The sequence below is a fragment of the Pan troglodytes genome, chromosome 5 (assembly GCF_028858775.2).
Source record: "Pan troglodytes isolate AG18354 chromosome 5, NHGRI_mPanTro3-v2.0_pri, whole genome shotgun sequence".
Classification (NCBI taxonomy): domain Eukaryota; kingdom Metazoa; phylum Chordata; class Mammalia; order Primates; family Hominidae; genus Pan; species Pan troglodytes.
In genome coordinates, this window is record NC_072403.2 from 72501690 (window position 1) to 72524998 (window position 23309).

The window sequence follows — 23309 nt, forward strand, 5'->3', positions numbered from 1 at the left end:
GGAAATATAGTAGTCAGATAGTAGGCTAATTTTTTTTTTGTCTTTACTAAACGTGCATGCTATATGTGTATATGGTGTATATGGTAATTTTCTGTAATTATTATATACAAAAATTATTATATACATATATAGCATGTTTATATAATATACAAAAAATTTTACAATGAAAAAGTTGGTGGAGAAATTAGGATATTGTAAAATATTTACACTAAAATACTGTATTTTTATAACCATTTAACTAATTTAGAAAATTACTTTCTGATAAAAATATTAAATGTTATATAAAATTCTGCTTATTAATATTAACTAAATAATATTCATGGTATGAATCAGCACTTTCAAGGTTATAATAACATGTATTTTAAAAGATTTGTAATAGAAGTAGAGTAGTGGTTTTCATTGCTTTTGCATTTCTAACCCCCAAAAGTATTTTGAAAAACCGTTGACAGCCCTACATATTTTTAAGATGCCATCTAAAATTTATTAGTTTAAATATTTAAAAGGTGGTAATTTCTAAAACATTGTACATATTGACACTTAAAAATAAAACTGTTACATTACCTTTTGAATATATCTAAAAGATACCATTTAATACATACCATTACCCATTAGAAAAGCAAAATGAGACACACGAATGTGATACACCTGGGAGTTAACAATTAGGTCAACAAAACATGTAAGAGATAATGAGGGTCGGAATTCAATGACAAATGAAATAGAAAAGGGGGACTGCACTATAAATATTTGAGAAATAGAACTAATAGAGGGACCCTTGAGAGAGAAGTAAATGGTGACTCAAGAAGTCTCTTCAGCTAATTGGGAGCATTAAAGATTTAGGTTTGGTTAATGGAAAGTGTTTGCCTAAGCCAATTTTGTGTTATAGAGTGTAATGTTAATAGTAGAGCTTACATGAAAATATCCAACATGGAGTTTTAAATTATCTCTGCCTATGGATGGCAGTCTAAGATGTGGGTCCCAACTTGCCTGTAGAAAAATAAATGCCACTGGGGGCAAAGTTGATTGTCAGCCTTAGCAGGAGATAACATTGATGCTCTGGGTCTTTCCAATCACATTTTCATTAGTATTGTCCGCAAGATACAGAGTAAATTCTAGAGCAAACAACTTTTAATCTGAGAATATCTGTGAATTATCCAAGGTAGCAACAATCAAAATAAGAGATGATGAAAAAATAACAAAGTACCAACAGGTCTTTAAAAAAAAATCTTCAGGCTTGAAGATTATGGCTAGACCATTGGTTGTCAAATCTCTCTGCAACTTACAACAATTGGAAAGCTTTAAAAAATATAATGACATGGATGTACCCATAGAATAAGAAGGTACTGTTATGGGACCAGTATATATAATAATATACATACCCACTTTATACTCTTTAATGTAAATGTTGTACTTTGTATATTCATTATATTACGCATATTCATTATATATATCCATTTAATATGCTTTAACTTAAAAGTTGTGTGCTTTTAGATCCTTCAGAAAGAATAAAATATGTGAAAGACATGCAGAATTATGTCTGCCTATGGATGGCAGAGATGCATGCCATCATTTCAGTGCATGTTGAACAATATTTTATATACAATGAGTAAGAGTCTTGCTTAAATACACACACGTACACCACATACACACACATGCATTTTTGAAGTGAAAATTACAAAATAATGGACACCAAGAACAGTCTAACACCTTTATTTGTGTCCTGCAATATATAGAAGTTTTGAATATTGTTATTATATAATTATATTATATATTATACACAATATATAATAATGTATTATTTCATGTTATATTATATACAATATATAACATATATGTTATAGTAATAATATATTATATATTATTATATGTTATATTAATATGTTATATGTCATATATTATATATATAATAATTATATATAATTATAATATATTATAATTATTATATTTTATAATATAAATATAAGTATAAATATTATTATTACAAGTATTATAGTGATTGATATAGCTTAGTATGAATGAATGAATATTAGCATCTTAGTATATTAGTAAATGCAGATTATAGTTTGTCAATGTTTTGAGTAATAGATATAATGTAGGATATGATCATTGATCATTATAAATATTTGACAAAACATAAACTAAAACTGAAATACATTCTTTAATATCATTTGAAAAAAATGTCATCAAAGTGTTTGAAATATTTTAAAGAAACTAGAACGTATTTTAAGTAAGACTGCAATAAAAATCTTTGAACTAATTTTTAAAATTCAAAGGACTGTAAATTCTAAATTAATGCTGCTTGAAAGGTACAAGCTAAAATATACATCAAAAATTAGATATAAAGTAATTTTCAGTACCATAAATTCAAAAATTGGACAACTTTATTGGAAAAGTTTTATAACTATATTATTTGTGTATCAAAATATCAGAGATATATTTAATGAAATAATTAAACATGGTATTTAAATGATAGTTATTCAGAAAATTGCTCAACTGTATACTTTATTTGATGATGTAAACTATAATAAAAACATAGTATTTCTTCTTACTTTATTAATAGTTAACTGAGATTGAGTTATTCCTGTTTGGGTTTGGTTATTGGCAAAGATGAAAAATTATATTTATGCCCATGAAAAACCTTACAGCCTAATTTTGGGGAGTGAATATGTGGCAATCATTTCTGTACCTGCAGAAAAACAACCCAGTAGTTACATGCAAAATCTATTGGGAGTAGCCAAAAAAAATTTTTTTTCTTTTCTTTCTTTTCTTTTTTTCTCTTTTTGAGATAGTGCTTACTCTTGCACAGGCTGGAGTGCAGTGACGTGATCTCAGCTCACTGCAACCTTGGCCTCCCAGGTTCGAGCAGTTCTTGTGCCTCAGCCTTTGTAGTATCTGGGATTACAGGCATAAGCCACCATGCCCAGCTAATTTTTGTATTTTTAGCAGAAATGGGGTTTTGCCATGTTGGCCAGAAAAGAACTAAAGACTGATTTCAAAATCCTGGCCTCAAGTGATCTGCCCACATCATCAGCCTCTCAAAGTGTTGGGATTACAGGCATGAGCCACTGCACCCGGCCTGCTTTTATTTATTTTGCTTAGGTTTTTATTTATTATAGCTTCTCTCTTTATTCTATTTCATGTTTTATGGATTTTGTATAATATTAACTTTGATGTTTCTAAACAGATTTTAAAGGACTGTGATATTATTAAAAGTGGGAGATTGTTTAAAATCTTCCATTTCATCAAACTCTCTCATTATAATTAAGGAAACTAGGATATGGTGAGGTTGTGACTTTTCTGGAGTTACGGAGCAAAACACAGTGTAGAACTTACCTAGATTTGACATTGTTAGAATTATCCTCTGTGTGTTCTCCAGACATAGGCCAGGCTGATGCATTTGCAGAATAAATGACATGACAGTGCATCTTGGGGTCAAGTAGAAAGGTAATTTCTTTCAGTCCCATTTTTCTTTTTGCTATATCCGAAGTCGTGTTTCTTGCTATGTTCTTGTTGTTCATCTTCTTGGTGGCAGTGGTGGCCCATCTGGAACAGCTACTACATGGAAGCCAGCTGCAGTGGAGGAGGCTTGACTGGGGATGTGCAATCTGTGGAGCTGGCAAGGGCTGGGAACAATCAGGAGCCCAGTGTTCCCAGGTGCAGTGGCAGCCACCCGGCTGTGGCTCCTGACCCAGATATCCTTGTGCTCTTGGGGTCCTGGGAAACCCCCTGCCCCTGCAGGTTCGTAAGTGCCTGCTCCTGGTCTCTGGCCTCTCCGCACTCCTAGTGCCTGCTCCAGTGTAGAGCAAAGTTGTGGCCGAGCCCAGGCACCGTCGTAAGCCAGCCTGGTATGCACACACTAAAGGCTGTGCTGACATACCACCCCTACTGCCGCCTTGACCCCCTCCAGGTTTGGGTGCTGGTGAGCTTGGGAGGGAGGCCAGGTGTCTGAGGTCAGCTTGGTGCTGGCCTGCAGTTGCCCCTTGGCACTGACAGCCTGGGCATGCCGGATGGCATGTTGATGGCAGTAGGAGGCAGACAGGTTTCTAGGCAGGAAAGAAGGTCCCCAGTGAAACCCCACCTTCAAGCAAGAGCAATGGACAGCCTGAAGCCTGGGGGCTCGGATGCCAGTTCTGGGTGGAGTCTGTGACCAGAGTGAGAACTTACGGTACTTTTTCTAGGTCCTCCCATGGCCACCCATGGATTTCCTCCCTTGTGAGCTCATAAAAACCCCAGGACTCAGCCAGATTCAGACACTCTTCCTGATGACCTCCCTGCAGATAGGAGCTACCTACTTCGGTTCTCCTCTACACAAAGACCTGTCTGTGGAAAGGACCCATTTTGGGTCTCCTAAGAGCTATTCTGTCACTCAATAAAACTCCTCTCTGCCTTGCTAACCCTCCAGTTGTCAGTGTAACCTCATTCTTCTTCGATTCAGGAAAAGAACTCAGGACCCACCAAACCTCGGGAGTGAAAGGAGCTGTAACATGTTCCTGGCTGGCTTGCTGAGCTGCAGGTGGTGACGCACTCCCGGACTGTAAGAGTAAAGAGTGGCAGTTCTGGGAGCCCAGACCTCGGAGCTCCACGAGCCAGGGCTGTGACATGTTGTAACACCCTCTTTGGGGCTCCGCAGTTCCTGGCATCTTTGAGCTCTCAGTTGCCACTGTGTTCTCCTCCTCTGGATGCCGGCGCCTGCAGCAGAGACTGCTTGTGGCGTGTTGTATGTCTGGTTCAGCTTTAGCCTCACACAAACTCGCACCTGTGCCAGGGACTGGAGCTGCCTGCCCCACTGCAGTAGCAGTAGCTGGCGTACCTGCCTGTATGCAGTGGCTGGACCCTGCACTCTTTCACGCACACACTCCTCACCACTCTGCACCTGGCTCAGCCTTGGCAGGTGTGGGATCTGGGCTGGCAGCGTGAGATGAGTGAAGCCTGCTGGGCTGGGTGGGCGGAACAAGCCTAGCAGGTGCCAGCAAATCTCAAGCAGAGGCTTTACTGGCCACAGAGGTGTCTGGCTGGTGAAGTGACACCCGAAGGATCTTGCGACATTGTTATAATTCTTGTTATAATTTACTTTGGAATATCAACAATTTATCATAACTATACCATCTGTACATTTTTAATTACTAAAATCTCTTTATATTGATTTCAAAACAGTTCTTAATATACTGAAACCAGATCTATGACATATATTATTACCATATACTGTTATGATACAAATAATGGTATTTGTTTTCTACTTTTATTGTCCAAATTATCCTAAGAAGTACATGTGATATTAGAGATAATTTAAAAACATTTTAAGGTTCATATTCATTAAGTTATATAGAATTCATATGAAAAGATAGTAACACTGGACAAGATAAAAGTACCAGCAGCCTTAAGTGAATTGTTGCAAAATTAAGTCAAGGTACACCTGAAAAAACTAAAGAGATATTACAAGAAAAATTTGAGGATATTAAAATTTATAATGCCCATGGAACTAATATTGCTAATATTTTTTTCTGAAAGTAGCTACATTATTATAATATGGTATTGTAAAGATTTCATCAATTAGGATAATGTTTTCTTTAGAGAACCACATACTGGACAAGTTACTCAATCTTCCTCAAGATTCTTTCTCTGTCTGTAAAATAGGAATGATATCTCTCTTACATGGACTTTAATTAAAATGAGACATCTCATGTAATATCACTAAAAGAGGATCTGACACATGTTAGTCCTTCAGAATTCTCTCTTAGTCACACACACACACACACACACACACAAACCCAGCAGTCTCCTCCACATATTAAATAATAAAGCTGTAAGGGAAATTTTATGAGTTCAGTTATGCGTATATTTTTTAAAATAAATGGGGTCTTTCTATGTTGCCCAGGCTGTCCTCAAACTCCTGGTCTCAAGCAATCCTCCTGCCTCAGCCTCCTGAACAGCTAGGACTACAGGTGTGTTCCACTGCACCCAACTTAAGAGTTTAAGTATTATAGGTTGGTACCAATAATGTGAAAATGACCCCCTAAAACAGTATTTTTCAGGTGGAAAAACAAAATAGCTAAAGATTTAAAGAAAAATGAGGGCAACAATATGCAGAAGGACCATTGAGCAAAGCTAGAACAGCATAGACCAAAGGAAATATAATGTGAGCCACAAAGGCAAGCTATTTATGCAATTTTAAAATTTCTAGTAGCCATGTTAAAAAAGTGAAAATAAAGGTAAAATTAATTTTAATTATATATTTGATTGACTCCAATATATTTTAAAAGTTTCAATTGCCTTATTGAGATATTTTACAGTATTCATCTTTTTACTGTTTTTGAAAATCTGCATTTTTTATACTTACAGCACACCTGAATTTGAACTACTCAAATTTTACATGTCTAATAGTGACTATTCATTATTGTCTCAGACAGTTCAATTCTAAAATGTAAATTAGAGTCCCAAAAACTAATTACGAAAGTAAGAAACAGTTATTAATTTGCCAACAAAATTTGGCTAGACAACAATGAAGTGTGAGTGTTTTAAGACTAAAAAATATTTGAACCAGCTTCTGTGAGTAATCACAACTTCAAAGTAAAATTAAATTACAATATGAATGTTTTTAATAAAAGTGTCAAATGTAGTTTTATGCAAAGTGAAAATTAAATATATAAACATTTTTTCTTGAATAAATGTATAATAATAAAAGTATATTGCTAAGTAATATGAACTAATATATAGTGAAAAAATAAACAAAGTAAAGGGCTAAATAGATCATTTAAGCAGTCATATGCATTGTAAAAGATAAGAGAAGAAATAAAACTCTAGGTGGTAAATTTATTTCTTACTACACTTTCAGGAATGTTATTTGGTAATTTATAAATCTATTAAAGTAGAATTGCTAGTAATGGTGTGAAGTAAATTCAGTTTATTTCACAAAGTAGAATGAATTAGTTTATTTCATGGTCGTTTTAGGTGTACCATAAAGATAATGAAAACATAAATTTTATTATTTGGTCAGAAATCACTTTTATCACTTTTGATTGATAGTGACTGTAACTATCACATTCCATAGCCTGATGATCATCTTGGGTTTGTGCTCTGAAATTTGCTTTGAAACCGTCTTTGGAATATAATTACACCAGGTACAATTTGAATTGTTTCTTCTTTTTTCCTTGTGTAAAGTTACAGTACAAAATCAATATTTTTATGACCAAGAAGAAATTGAAAACAACATATAAATGCATAATTGTGCAAATTAAGAGTTTTGTAGTGAAATATATGTTGAGATCAAGGCTGATACCAGACAAAACTGGGATATTTCTAACTTTAATTGTGGTGCACTGTATGCACTGACTTAAAGCCTTCTACTCCTTCTTGGCTAGACATTGCTTTCTGTAATTAGCCTTTGTGCCATTTTATGAATCAGGAAACAGAAGGCCGTTATTCACTTAGTAATCTTTCTGATAGGGCACTGCTATTTTTAACTGAGGACTTTATCTATTCAACTGAGTACCTGCAAAATGTGAAGTACTCAGTCTTGTGTCTGGGGGAAATGGTGAAGAGGACAGAAAGTAAAAGTGGTGTATAGTAATTACTGTAGAAGGCAGATAGATAAGTAGGCAAATATGGCATACCATGACAAAGTTATGGAAACTGTAATAGAGTGAACATATAGGAAAAGCATCTATCAAAACAAGATGGGCTAGGGAAGGATTCTTAAAAGAAAAGCGAATATTTTCTTGGCTGATATCAGTATAAAAGCAAGCCAAAAAATAAAGAAGGAGGTTGAGAGAAAGTTCAGGAAAGAGATTGTTTAATTAATTTCTTGTTCAAAGATACAATAATAAAAATGTAGTCAAATAATTGCTTGATAGGTGTTAGAACATATCACGCGGATACTAAATCTTTGAAAAACCCTCACAGGAAAGGGAAAGTATCTTTGTATCTTTGGGCTACTATAACAAGTACCATAGCCTGGATGGCTTATAAACAACAAAAATTTAACACAGCTCCAGAGGCTAGAAGACAGAGACCCAGTGACAGGACGATAGGATCCTAGTGATGGAATGCTTCAGATTGCCAATTGCCATCTTCTCATATCCTTACATGGCAAAAAGAGAACTAGTGAGTTTTCTGGAGTTTCTCTCATAAAGGCAGAGCCCTCATGACCCAATTACCTCTCAAAGGTACCACTTCCTAATGTCACATGGGTAGTTGGAATTTCATCTTGTGAATTTTAGAAGGACACATATATGAAGTTTATAACAGAAAGGTTTCTTTCCATTGACATATTTTTTAAATATTTTATATATTTTGATTAATGAATATGAGTATGTAATAATAAATAACTTCCTTTATTTAAATGTAAAAATCAGCTTGAGATTTGGACATTATCAATTGCTTAAAAAGGAGTACAGAACACCTCATGTTCTAATACATTGGCAAAAATTAACTACATATAACTCATCATTATTTTATAAAAGATTATTATGGTGTTTTAGAGATGTTTTTGTTTGTTTTGTTTTAATTTGTTTTTACAAGCAAGATTTCTAAGTGTTAATCTTAATGAAGGAACTGGTAAATTTTCATCAAATTAACAATAACCAAAGTCTCATAGGTAAACTTTTTTTTCCTATTAATATGATTTCCCTCAATAGTACAATATCACTCTAAGATATAAATCATTGAATTCTCTGTGCTTGTTTTAGACAAAAGTACTGACAGGAGCATAATCCAGATTCTTGTTTTAGATGCTGGACATAGCTTCCTGTTTATCACTTTGTTTTCATGTTTCTACAGTTTTACATTTTCCTTTTATTGAACAAAACATTATGATCTATCCTATATCCCACGAAAGGAACCTCAGTAATAGATTGCTGTGATCTTCTGTTGCCTACACTGCCATTTCTAAACTGTTTCTGATTACTGAATCCTTTTCACATTACAATATGCTGTTTCAGATGAAGCCACTTGGCAAAAATAAGACATGTCAGGTTATCATTTTAGGAGGATATCACTATAGAAGTGAATTTATATTTTTCTAATGATTTTTGTCAGAATGATTTCAGTAGAGCTGTGGACATAGAAACTTAAAAACAATGAATTAATCTGCCATCACTTGCATCATATAAATTCAGGTGAGATTCTAACTCCAATACCTTGTTCCCAAAACCAAAGTGCCGATTTGAATCAATTCTTCATTTAAAAGAAACAACAGATAGTGAATATATTTTTCATTAATGCAATTTCCTCGATATTTGGCTTTATTGTTTAAAATAAGTACCTTAGAACTGAAAGGCTTTTGCCTCTGATCACAAATTTGAATCTCATAATTTCTGGCAATTTTGGTTACTCCTTTTATTTTGAATCTTAGCTCTAATGTGAAAGATAATTACATTAGTATCATCACAGTTTGAGAGTAAATTAAATTTAAAAATGGTTTGAACCCCTTGTGAGAAAGATGCTATGTCCCCATTAATATGACACATAAACATCTTATCCATTTGTTCCTGGGCATTAAATTAATTAAATTGCCAGAGAGAATGCATCTGCACATGATTAATAAATTGAAAATTTCAGCTTCAGCTATGTGTATAGTGTCATTCTTGATATATGAGAAATTCAGCAGGTCTTCAAATGTTACCTACTGAATTGGTAGTTTGTGCAGTATTTGAAAAGAAAATTGCAGTTTAAAGTAAAATTATTTAAAATAATTTGAATCATCAAGCCAATTTCATTTTCATGTTAAGTATAATGATTACAAGATTTTTAAAAATAAACTCCTGTTAAAATGTCTTGAACAACTTGAGAGAACAATGTTTATTTCTTAGTTAGTGGATTTTTACTTCTAATAAAGATGGATCACTTTTGCTTAGGGTCACTGAAAAAGTTCCAAATAAATGTAAAAGCAATCTTTAAAGACAACATAAAGCTAGCAAAGTAGTCGAGATAACAAGTTTGAGATGCCGTGAAAGATAAGGAGATAAGAGGTAAGTCTGGAATCTGAATCCATTTTGCCTTGAGGTTTTTCCCTGATCAGAAAGATATAGTAGAGTCAGATATTAACTTCTGACAGGCTTAGGGGAAAAACAGTTTCAGCTAAAAAAGGGCTCAGTGAAAAATAATGGATGGGAGTGGACAAAAAGCATCTGCCTAGTCATTTGGGGAATTCACTGTACCACTGCTGGTCCGGGGAGGATGGTTGCCACCTTGCCCCTCCCTGAGACATTTCTGGCCAACTCCAGAGCCCAATGCTCCCTGCATTCCAGACCAGGACATCTGTATGGTGGAACATGGATCTCCCTGACTAATGTAATCTGTAACTGTTCTGGCCAATGGGCGGCAGCCATTGAACCAGATCAGGAAGGACAAGGATAGGCAGACAGGGTTGACTGGGAGTAGCTGTCAGAAAAATTCTTCCTGAGGAGAAAGTCAGGTTGGAAAAACATATGAGCTGAGGCATTAAGCCCCCAGTATATCATATGTTATCCCAGCAGACTTTATAAACACTAATTCAAAAATGAATGTTTTAAGAATTTCAATAACGTAATTGCAGAAAATGAGACCTTAAATATAAGCCCTTCTCTGTGTGGTACCCTGTGGGAGTGCACTGGGCACATGTTCGTAAAGACAGCCCTAGGAATACAACAGATAAGGTGTTCATAGCAACTACACAGCTATAAGCACAAAAGCAGCTACACACAGCAGTAATGAGCAGAGGTGTGGTCTCATAAAATTTTATTTACCAAAACAGGAAGGCAGGCATATATGGGTTCAGGCTGCAGTTTGCCAAATTCTGGTACAGAGCATAACAAAGTAGAGCCAAAGTATTTTAAAATAGTTTATATAGGAAACATACTGCATCTCCAGTTCTCCCCATGGGCATTTGGTGATATAGCTTTAAGTCTCTGCATTAGGTTTAGTTAATACATTGCCTGCTATAAAATTAGATACAGATTATTGTAGTAAGATCTATTAGTCCAGGAATATCTGCTACAGCAAGCGTCCTCAGCCCCTGGGCCAGGGACCAGTGCCGGTTTGTGTCCATTTAGGAACCAGGCCTCACAGCAGGAGGTGAGGGGAGGGTGAGAGAGCATTACTGCCTGAGCTTTGCCTCCTGTCAGATCAGGGGTGCATTAGAGCCTCACTGGTGCTCAAACCCTATTGTGAACTGCGCATGTGAGGGATCTAATGCCTGATGATCTGAGGTGGAACACTTTCATCCTGAAACCACCCTCCCCTCCCATCTGGTGGAAAAATTGTCTTCCAGGAAACTGGTCCCAGGTGCCGAAAAGGTTGGGAACCACTGTGCTACATACAGAACATCAGGAGCACACCTCCTTCCTCAGGCATAAAACTGAGTTAGTCTTTGGGCAAGTTTGAGTTGAATTGTCTGTGTATTTGTATCCAGAGAATGCTGAAGCAGGGCTTCATAGGGTGGGTTTAATACTCAGCAAATCTTACACTGTAGAACAGTTGCAGAAAATTGAAGTGAGTTCATAAGGAGAAGCATGAATTTAGATCATCGGGTTCAAATTGGAAAGGATGCAATCATAGAGAAGAGGTGGAGATAAGTGCCGGGAATCAGACAGATACAGAATTTCTTGGAAATGGATTGGGAAAAAGGAACAGATTGAATCGCTGTGGAAACTTCCATTGGATAGTTCCTTTGCAGTGCAACTTAAAAATAAAAGTGTACATTTACTTTTCAAGAGGTACTACTGTGCTGGGTCTACAGAAGTCTACAGTTATTATGAAATGACTTCATTCAGTTATTAAAAGCTTTGACAAGTTGCAATTTTTTAATGTCCTATAAAAATAATAATTAGAAAAAGAAGTTGCCATAATTGATAACCTAATTGATTCAGTGAATACAGGTTTATGGAATTTACCTTCAATTTAGCAAACTAAAATTTAAATAATCACAAATAATGAAAATATATTTCATTTCCTTACATAAGTATCTTTCTTTATCAATAAATTCTGCATTAAGTATGATCATGTCACATTACTTATTTGTAGAATAGTTCTTTGGACATTTTCACTTTTGTAGTTTGTTAGTAGCAGATAACACCACTATTTTTATAATTTAAGAATAAACTATATACCAAAGTGTGGGTCAAAGTTCAGGGGCCTGGGTGAAGGAGAGAAGTCTGACTAAAGTTTGATTAAGTTTTATCTAAATTTGTCAGTGGGGAAAACAGCTCAGCCAACCATTTATGAGATAAAGAATGGGAATTTGGAGAGTCTGTCTAGCCTTGTCAAGCTAAATAAGGAGGCCTCTGTATCTGTTTAAATCATATTGGGAAGAGTGTTTCAGAAGCTGTTGCCCAAATCACAAAAGGATTAGGAAGATTTCTTGACATTCTCTGTTTCAGGGAGTATAGGGCTTAGGCAAGTTGCAACATTGTCACTATAACCAATTACATTTGATTCCCTTAACCTGAAAAGAATAACAACAACAAAATTCCAAAAGATACAGACAATTTTCAAAGTAAAAAGTTCAAATGGCACATAAATATATAAAATATTTTCCATTTCAGTTATTGCATAAATACAACTTTTACAAGTGTTGTATTTTGCCTATGATATTAGATACTACAAAATCCAATAATCCCAATACAATACAGACACTATATACACTAATATTAAAAGTAGGCATGCAAACATTCACATACATACACACACACATACAAGTAATCAGGAACATATTTTATCTACATAGATCTAATTCTAGAAGTAGTATAAAACATTCATTACTGTAATATTATTAAAATTTATTTTGTAGTTGAATATGGTATGTATACTGCTGTTCTCAGATCCATTTAAGATAGCAAACACTTGAATACCCTCTATGACCAACATTAGAAGAGGGCTTATATAGTTTTTAGTAGATTCATATCATGCAGCCATTGAAATCTTTCTAAGGATTTCCTAATGATATGAAAATATCTGTGGAAATAGTGAAATTTAAAATTGGCTATACTAGATGAGCTCAACTCTATAAAGAACATTTTGCATAAGAATATGCATACAGTGGCAGGAAGTAGATAAGACCTATAAAGAGGAGTGGGGGTTACAGTCAGCAAAATTTGTCAGACTTGAAACAGGCAGAAGAGATGACTGGCAGTTTTTTCGTAGTGGCATTCTCGACATTGTCTAGTGAACCTTCTGATTCTATAGAAGTGTGTACCTTTAGTTGTTTTAGATTGATTAAGCTATTTATAACTCTGAAGGAGTAGTAGAGTTGTAGAAAACTTAACGGCAAATGCTGCCTGCTCCTAGCCGTGAAGATACTTTTTCTTCATTAAAGTGCAAATGAATGGCCTGGTGTGGTGGCTCATGCCTGTAGTCCCAGCACTTTGGGAGGCCAATGTGGGTAGATCACTTGAGGTCAGTATTTCAAGACCGCCCCGGCCAACAGGGTGAAACCCCATCTCTACTAAAAATACAAAAGTAGCTGGGCATGGTGGCGAGCGCCTGTAATCCCAGTTACTCAGGAGGCTGAGGCATGAGAATCTCTTGAACCCAGGAGGCAGAAGTTGCAGTGAGCCAAGATCTTGACAGCCTGGACAACAGAGCAAGGCTCTGTCTCAAAAAACAAAAAACAAACAAGCAAACAAAAAGATCGAGTTGTATTAAAAAAATAAAAAAATACAAATGAATGTTGTCTAGTGGAGAATAAAACTCTTTGTAAGTCAAATTCTCATTTGAATTGACTTATTTCATTTATATTCACATTAATCAGTAAGTTAAATAAAATGAATGACATATGTTTATTTTATATTTACAGAGTCACAGTTTTACCGTTTTGAAAATTATACATTTTCAATGTAATTAATGACCAGAGATAAAACTTAGAATTAAAAAAAAAAGTCTAGGCTGAACTTTGGGAGAATCCCAGAATTTTGGGAGGCTGAGGTAGGCAGATAGCTTGAGCAGGAATTTAACAACAACCTGGGCAATATGGCAAAACCCTGTCCCTATATATTAAAAAAAAAACAAAAAACTAGACAGATGTAGTCGTGTGCTCCTGTGGTCCCAGTTACTCAAGAGACTGAAGTGGAGGATCGCTTGAGCCTGGGAAGTACAGGCTGCAGTGAGTCATGATCACGCCACTACACTCCAGCCTGAGTGACAGATCCAGACTCTATCTCAAAAAAAAAAAAAAAAAAAGTTAAAATATTTTTTAATTAAATTTTTTACAAATCTAAAAAGGTTTGCCAAGATGCTTATAAGTTTGCTAAATAATATAAATACTAAAATGGTTCAACAGCAATGCTAGTGTATACAAGTTTAACTATTTCATCAATCAGCATCAAATCTTGTATAATCTTGCATAATTATCTAATCTTGTATTCAGCACTGGATCTTCCATAATAGTCATGAAATAATTGGTCTTTGTAAATTTTATTTGATGGTCTTTCTTAACTATTAAATTTGAAGATATTCCATGTTTGTTCATTGCTTTTAATCCTTTAATCCCTCCATAAATATGTAGCTTATTTTGATTTAGCCATTTGTATTGAAAATTGATTTGATACTTCTTTATCAATTTACATTACGTACATATACAACATACATATTGAAATTTAAAACAGCAAGTTGTAATTCTGTCTCTTGTAATTATAACATAACCCAGATAATATACTCTTTGATCCCACTTTCTTCATTGACATTTATGGGTTGAAAGATTATTTATATTGACATGAGATTCTTAAAACACAATTCAATTTTGAGATCATGGCCATGTGATTTTGCTACTCATATCAAGCTCCATAAAATCACTTTAAAAAATAAACATGTATAAAAATGTTTGTTAATATCTAAATACTAATTTAAAATCTGTAGTACTAAACCAAGCACCTATTCACAACCAGTCATATATTCTAACTAAACAACATTTTATTTTAATATTTAGAGGCAATAATGATCAGAGAAAAAAAAACAGAGTAAAAAAAATCTAGGCCAGGAACAGTGGCTCGCACCTGTAATTCTAGAACTTTGGGAAGCTGAGGCAATTTTTTAGTTTAGAGGCAACGTTTTTCTTTTTAACATCTTCTTTCTTTAAACTAAAGAATGTAAGAGTACTGAAAAGTCTCTTTCCCAATTTATTTTCCAGTAAAATGTAATTTTCCGTTATTTTTAAAGCAAAATTAGATTCACTGCCCAAGTGACTGCCTTAATACTTTTGAATAAAATAACTTTTTACATAGAACTTTAAAAATTATTAGTAATCTGTCTTGTGATTATCAGTTCTTTTAAATTATTTTATAAAGAAGATTTTTGTAAACATGTACTTTGGTTAGAATGAATTATGTCAAAATAATCTATTAAAATAATCATGTTAGTTATTCTTTTGCCTCAATGAGACACCAAGACAGAATTTTCTCAAACTGTTTAGATCACTGGCATGGAATTTCACATTTAAAAGTTTTGATGGCTTTTATTTTTACTTTTCTCTATATTAAAAATTTTACTCAGCACATGTTAGTCCATTCTCACACTGCTATAAGGACATACCTGAGACTGGGTAATTTATAAAGGAAAGAGGTTTAATTGTGTCACAGTTCTTCAGGGCTGGGGAAGCTTCAGGAAACTTACAATCATGGCGGAAGGGGAAGTGAACACATTCTTCTTCACATGGTGACAGCAAGGAGAAGTGCAGAGCAAAAGGGGGAAAAGCCCCTTACCATCAGATCTATGATAACTCACCCAGTATCATGAAAACAGATGGGGGAAACTGGAACTACAATTGAAGATGAGATTTGGGAGGGGACACAGCCAGACCATATCACAGTATATACAGGATACTTTAGTCCAAAAATAATTTTAGCCAAAGTTACCAGCCAGATGCAACTATTAAATTGGAAAATATGCACAAAATGACATTCTGCAAAATAGACTTAAACGAATTTTTAAAAACTGTTTTTCAGTAAGAACTTCATGTGTTCTCATGAGTAATGAGCTACTGCTATAAAATACAAAGTGCAATGACAAACAACATCCATATCCAAGTTACAAACCAAAGGCCACACGTGTGGTCATGAAAGAGTTAAATGGAAAAACAAAACAAAACAAAACAAAACAGATCTTCCATATAGGGTCTGTAAAGAGGTCTCTTTCTCTCTCTCTGTCTTTCTCTCTCTCTCTCACACACACACACACACACACACACACTTTCTCCTTTTCAATAATAAGTGGAAAAGTTTGATTCTGTGTTCACACTGAAATTTTTCACTCTCAACTCAAAAGCAAGGCCATCTCTACTATGATCCCTCATACCCTTCACTCCAGCAATGGTAGAGAGAAGTTGACGAATTACTATTCACTGCAGCAGACTATTTTTATGGAGCAAGGATTATTCCACTCAAAGTCATCTGTTATTTTAGAAACTAACAAATTGTGATTCACAATGTTAGAGCAAAAGCAAAAAATATCATAGTCATGACTCTACTTAAATCTGAATTTTAAGCAATTGTAGACTCTGGTGCAATCAGTGCTGACTATGGTTTTAAATCATAGGGAGATGATTAATGAATAACAAAGATTGAAGTGATTACAAAGCAAAACAACAAAATCTTGAAAACACCTGGTCTGAGAGATTCCCTTTTCTATGAAGAGATAAACATTTTATCAATTCCCATATGGTAAAACTATTGGGACTATAATATAATTATATATATATATAGATATATACACACACATAATTAATATATAAACAGTATACATAATATATAATGTATTTATACATAATATACATTATATATTATATATTTACATATATAATTATATAATATATATAAATATTTAGCAAAAGATAATTAGTTAAGTAGGAAAATGCCAATGTAAAATAATGTAAAAAAACAGCTGACTGTGTGCAGTGGCTCACATCTGTAATCCTGGCACTTTGGCAGGCCGAGGCAGGTTGTTCATCTGAGGTCAGGAGCTTGAGACCAGCCTGGCCAACATGGTGAAATCCAATCTCTACTAAAAATACAAAAATTAGCCCGGCATGGTGGCAAGTGCCTATAATCCCAGCTACTCCGGAGGCTGAAGCAGGAGAATCACTTGAGCCTGAGGGGCAGATGTTGCAGTGAGCCGAGATCACGCCACTTCTCTCCAGCCTGGGTGAAAGACTGAAACTCTGTCTCTAAATAAATAAATAAAAGTAAATAAAACAGAGAACTGTGATCACATTCTAATTATATAATTGTCTAATTTAATTTTTCATGTGGTTTGTGCAATTAGTTCAGAGAAGAGAGATGTTAGTATAAATGTTGGTGCTTTTATTCATGTTATCAAAGTAACAGTGCAGATAAATATTTTGTGTAGAAATATATTTGAATGCTTAAAATATGCATGTCTTTACAAAAATTCAAGTCATTGGTAGATTTGCTCATAATAGTATTTACCAATGTCATTTTTAATGTTGCCAATATCAAGGTTTATCAAGTAGCAGGTGTTTATGTCATTGAAATAGAGTTGGGGTTATAAATCATCTTTGAGCCATCCCTTAGATAACTTAAAATCTAATTAATCAGCTTTTAATCTTCAAACATAATAAAAAATGGAATTTGGAATATGACCGAGGTTGCTGTCAAGACCAAATATTCTAATTTTTTAATACAGTGAACATATGATTGGTGTTGACACATATCCTTAGTGTTTCCAAACATAACACACACACACACACACACACACACACACATTCTATTGTTATCCATAGCCACAGTTATTTTTTTGAAAAATCTCCATATGAAATACTATTTGGAAAAGAATATTAGGTATTTTAAAATTCGATAGACTGGTGGTTATACAATGTTCACTCAAATACAAATTTAATGGTATATTGTAAAATACTTTGTAAACTATCAAGTCTGAGTCAAATCTAGCTATTATTGGAAGATAGATGCCTACTATATCTAGTTGATTTTATGAAATATTTTTTGTAATGTATTTAAAACCAGTTAGGAGTAAAGAAGTGCCTGGAAATAATCCCATAGCTGGAAATAATCTTAGAATTCATAAACTACTCAATGAAAACTGCTAAAAAGTCAAATCTATCTGTATATTTAGAATAAATGAAGTTAAATATTTGCAAAGTGTGCAGTCAATTCCTTGCACATTAATGTATTTGTATTTAAATATTATTAATTTGATTTGTGTAAGCTCTCTTTAAGCTTTCCAACCATGCTAGAAATTTTATGCTTTACTAGCCTTCCAGCTTATTAGAAAGTCAAACCTTCTATCATTCCAGGTTCCCAGGTAATTGCATTCCATCCTCCGTGATGGTGAGCACTTGGCTAATATACAATCACTCATGTCTTAAATGTTCTGTAGGCATTCATCAAAGGAATCTTATTGGAACACATCTTCATTTTGAGCAAAGAAATAGCTTATATATCTATTTAAAGCAGTATTGTTGGGCAGCATACAAGATCTGACTATAGTTTCTAATAAATACGCTATTATTCACATGGGACAAGGGTAGGCTAATTTGTAAGACAGCTTGTATCAACCCTTGGGGAAAAATGTTATGCATCTAGTGATTAAATCTTGGAAAGGCAGATAAAGTTTCTTGATGGGAAAGTTAATATTTAAAATTCAAATTAAATTAGCAATTAAGTTGAAAGATGTGTTAAAATATAGTCTGGATTATAACAAAATAATGGATAACATTGTTGTGATTTTGAAACACAAGAGATTCAGAATTAACCTCCAAATTCAGTTTAAACAAGATGGCTTAATCAGCTCAATTAATCTTCTAAAAAAATACAACTTACATAATGGCCAAATATTGATTCATGAACAAATGTTCATAAACTTCAATAATCTCTGAAATCAAACTTGTTTACTCAACAAAGAGTCTTACTCTTCAGTGGTTATACACTATTAATCGCAATGTTTAAATTAACTCAGAATCTCTTACAATCAGTATACAATTTGTATATTAGATTAAAGGAACATAGTTTTGAACTATTTAATGTACATTTGTGTGATAAAGTGGCACCACCTAACTTTAAGGGCTATATTTCCAGATTTTGCTGTGAGAAAATTTGCAGAAAAGGAATATGAGGCCAACAGGAAAAAAAAGTGTCAGCAAGATTGAAGATGTGAATAAATTTATGCAAACTACATAGGCAATTTTATTTACTAAAATGAAGGAATAAATATAAGTACTAAATAAAAATAAAAATTGTGATACTTATGTCAGTTTTATGGTAGTGATTTTTAATTACCTTTCTCTAATTTTTTTGAGATAGAGTCTCGCACTGTTGCCTAGGTTGGAGTGTGCAATGGCGTGATCTCGGCTCACTGCTACCTCTGCTTCCCGGATTCAAGCGATTCTCCTGCCTCAGCCTCCCTGGTAGCTGAGATCACAGGTGCCCACCACTACACTCGGCTAATTTATTTTTGTATTTTTAGTAGAGACGGGGTTTCACCATGTTAGTCAGGCTGGTCTCGAACTCCTGACCTCAGGTAATCTGCCTGCCTCGGCCTCCCAAAGTGCTGGGATTACAGGGGTGAGCCACCGCACCCGGACACCTTTCTCTAAGTTTTAAAAGAACATTGCTTCCTACTATATAAAAGTATGTGCTCACATTAATTTTGCTTTAATATTGGTATTTAAAAGTATGCTAAGAATTTTATGTATATTTGGCATCAGCTAAAATAATTAATTCCCTTCTAACATTACCTCATTCTGATCAATAGACTTTATAATTCTTGTCTCTAGAGGCACAAATTGGCTTTAAAATGTGGCATGTTTTTATCTGCTTGCATTTAACAAATATGGCATCGCTGAAGAGGTTCTAAAGCATCAGCTCTGAATTTTGATGCCTCCCCTTTCTCCTCACCCTCTTTATTTCATTTCCCTTGTTGCCCACAAAGTATTTATGCCACTAAAACTAGATAGTGGGGCAGGTTAGAGAGTTTGTTCCATTTTCTTAGAATACAATGTGCTTGGTATCATTGGAATGATGGCTTAATGGAGAAAGCATTGAGCTGGGGACAGAAAACTTCCATCTAAACCCAGCTCTTCTCTTATGTCCCTTCTGGATTTATGATTCTGTTAAAAACTAAAGTAAGATTCCCCTTTACTACAAATGTAAGTGTTTAGTGTGTGCAAAGACATGGGAATATATCAGTCTAAACTTTTTTATGCAAAGATAAACACCCGCTGAAACAATAATGTTAAAACAAGGCTTCACAGATGGCTGCGTGCTATAGTGGCAGCAAAGCATTATGAGCTTTCTCCCTTTCTTTTCATGGTCTTGAGCTTACACATCTGGTTGGATGAAATGCATGACAGAAGGTGTTTGAAGGACTATACTTCAGAGAGAATTCGATCAGTAGACAGTTCATGAATATTTTTAATACTTTCAAGATTGAAACTTTTCACTCATCAATTTTACTTCAAAGAACATAGTTTTCATCTTAATTTTTTCCAGCAAACTGCTGTAATATTTATTTATATTGAAAATGAAGCTTCATCAGACCGTGATATACTTTCAAACATTTGTTTTATGTCATTCTTAGTAGCTAGAAATACAACACATATTTGATATATATAAGAACCATTTTAAGGATATATGCCTACCTGTCTAAATTAGCATGGTGATTCGGAGTATTATTATAATGTCATGATTTGCAAATGTGATTCATTATAAACTATGTTGAGTGTTATCATTCTGTTTAATTCTAATCATTCTCAATGAATCGGTCCAATATATTTATATTGTATATCATAGCTTTCTCAGAAATTGCTATCTGATTAGTCTTCTATAAGTTTGTTTTAGGAAATTTTACTGAATGAGAACTATGTCTTTGGCTTATGTAGTGTTATAATTTAAATCAAAGTAAGGAACAAAGATGGCAGAAGAACTTCGTCTCCTAGTGCATTTCCAAAAATGTTTCTGAGAAATATTATTCTATGAGATGTGTTCTGAGGTCAAATAATTTTGGAAATTATTGAATCTCCTTAGTGATGCAATGATGCATATTTTTGTGCACCAGCTAGAAGACTGGAGAAGCAGAATTAATGCAATTTCCAGTTAGATATTCTTTAATCTGCAGAGTTTATATATTTTGCAGTGCAATAAAATAATAAACACTTTAAATACAATGGAGAATAATTTACCTTAAAGACATAATTATTCTAATAAGCTCTCTATTTCTTTTTATTAATTTCCATTTAGTTCACTTATGCTTTAACTGCATTAAACTTGTTGCCAGAATATTAACAGAAATTGTGTTTTCAGTCCCTGAGGATGGCATATATCTTTGCAATACTCAAGGTGTAGCAACACTAGTATGGCTGGAATGCAGTGAGTGAAGGCAGAGGGGTGAGGTCAGAGACTTAGCAGGATGCCAGATCATGTAGGGTTTGTAAGGCTTATTATGGTATGGAATTTTGAATACTAGGAGGAGTCATGGAAGGGTTTCAAACAAAAAAGTCTCCTTAAACTTTGAAAGAATTGTTGCGACTATATTTTAGTGTTTGAATGGATAAATGGGTCATTATATTATATGGGTCATTATCCATTCAAACATTAAAATATAGCAGTGGTCTATTCATGACATTCTCTGCTTAATTACCTACTTTCTTTGGGAGATACTCAATATATGTTTTATTTGTTAGGAAGGTGAACCTGGAAGTACTTGTTTTACAAATAGCAATTTTTAAGGGTTAAATGAGGTAATATTTGTGAAGCACTTAACAACAGGATCTGGTACAAAGGGAATGCTAAATATAAGTATGTCCTGGATACCTGTAACCATCTTTTTCTGTGCATAAGTATGATAATGTAATGCCAAGACAGTTTGTTAAAATATAGATTCTCAATTGCCAACCTCTATTGGACCTTTGGAACTGTCCAACAATCAAACTATATTTCATTATTATTATTCTTTATTATTTCCTTCAGCCACTCTTCTTGCTTTCTTAATTCTCCTAAAGACATTTGCCTTTTCTTTCAACTTATATCCTTACCATTTATTGTGGAAAACAAAGGATTGTAATAATTGTCCACCAATATTAAACACTTATTTTGCTAGGAACTCTTTAAAGTACATTTTATTGGTCTTCTTAACAATTCACCTAATCAAGTTATATTTTTTATTGCTATTTAATAAAATGAGGAAATTGACACACAGAAAGGCATAAGTAACTTTCCTAGGCTTACACAGCTACTAAGAGGCAAAGCAGGAAATTCAGATTCAGACTCAGCCTGACCGAAGAATTTGACTCTTAATCATTCTCAATACTAATTTGAAAATCCTCTCAGCATCAGCACTTACTGCAGGGATCCTGCTATCAGTAAAGTCCAATCTGTCTTCATATTTCCTGGATTTTGATTCTTCCATTATTCATCTTCTGTTTCTCTAGCTGTCCCATGCTAATGGCTCATCCAATGAATATTCAAGCGTGTTCTAGTATTTTGCATATCTGCAAGTCTTTTCTGGTAGCAATAATTTTTATCAGAGACGATCATCTTAAAGTATCCATTAGTCTTCAGTGTCTGTTTCTTTAATTTCTGTTTCCTTTTGAAATGAATTTTTGATTTTCCAACTAATAGTAAATACATTCATAATTTAATGTTTATCCTCCCAGATCTCTCTCTCTCTCTTTCTCTCTCTGTATACATAAATATATGTGTGTGTGTGTGCATGTTATATATAAATATAACAAGTGTGTTATGTATACATAAACAAGTCTTATTTAATTATTGTTTATGCATAAATATATATAAATCTTAGGAAATATTTAATGTTTAGGGTTTAATTTACATATACACATACTTGAAGGGTATGATATTCCACATAGCATGAATTTTTATTATTATACTTTAAGTTAGGGGATACATGTGCAGAACTTGGAGGTTTGTTACATAGGTATACATGTGCCATGTTGGTTTGCTGCACCCATCAACCCGTCATCTACATTAGGTATTTCTCCTATTGCTATTCATCCCCTTGCCCCCTGCCCCCTGACAGGCACCAGTGTGTGATGTTCCCCTCCCTGTATCCGTGTGTTCTCACTGTTCAACTCCCACTTATGAGTGAGAACATGCAGTGTTTGTTTTTCTCTTCATGAGTTAGTTTGCTGAGAATGATGGTTTCTAGCTTCATCCCTGTCCCTGCAAGGGACATGAACTCATTCTATGTCCATGTATTCATATGTGGCTACATACATCAATACACATCTGTTTAGTTACAAAACTTGTTTTAGTAATTCTTAGTTATTAGCGTTGCCATATGAGTTTAAGAATAATATTCTCAGTTTCTATGAAAAAAGTCCAATTGTGATTTTTATTTTGGGTGCCTTGGATTGA

General features: G+C 34.1%; 1 protein-coding gene and 1 long non-coding RNA gene across 6 annotated transcripts in view; one reads left to right on the top strand and one right to left on the bottom strand.

Annotated features, from left to right (window-relative positions):
* Window positions 1-3744, bottom strand: part of LOC129144269 (uncharacterized) — a 39178-nt gene extending 35434 nt beyond the window's left edge. Inside the window, exon 1 of the long non-coding RNA XR_008548544.1 lies at window positions 3331-3744. This is a non-coding gene — a long non-coding RNA (uncharacterized LOC129144269). The remainder of the gene's footprint in view (window positions 1-3330) is intronic.
* The window catches only part of LOC112208034 (protein eyes shut homolog), a 327262-nt gene that overhangs the window by 86589 nt on the left and 217364 nt on the right, over window positions 1-23309 (top strand). The window lies entirely within an intron of this gene.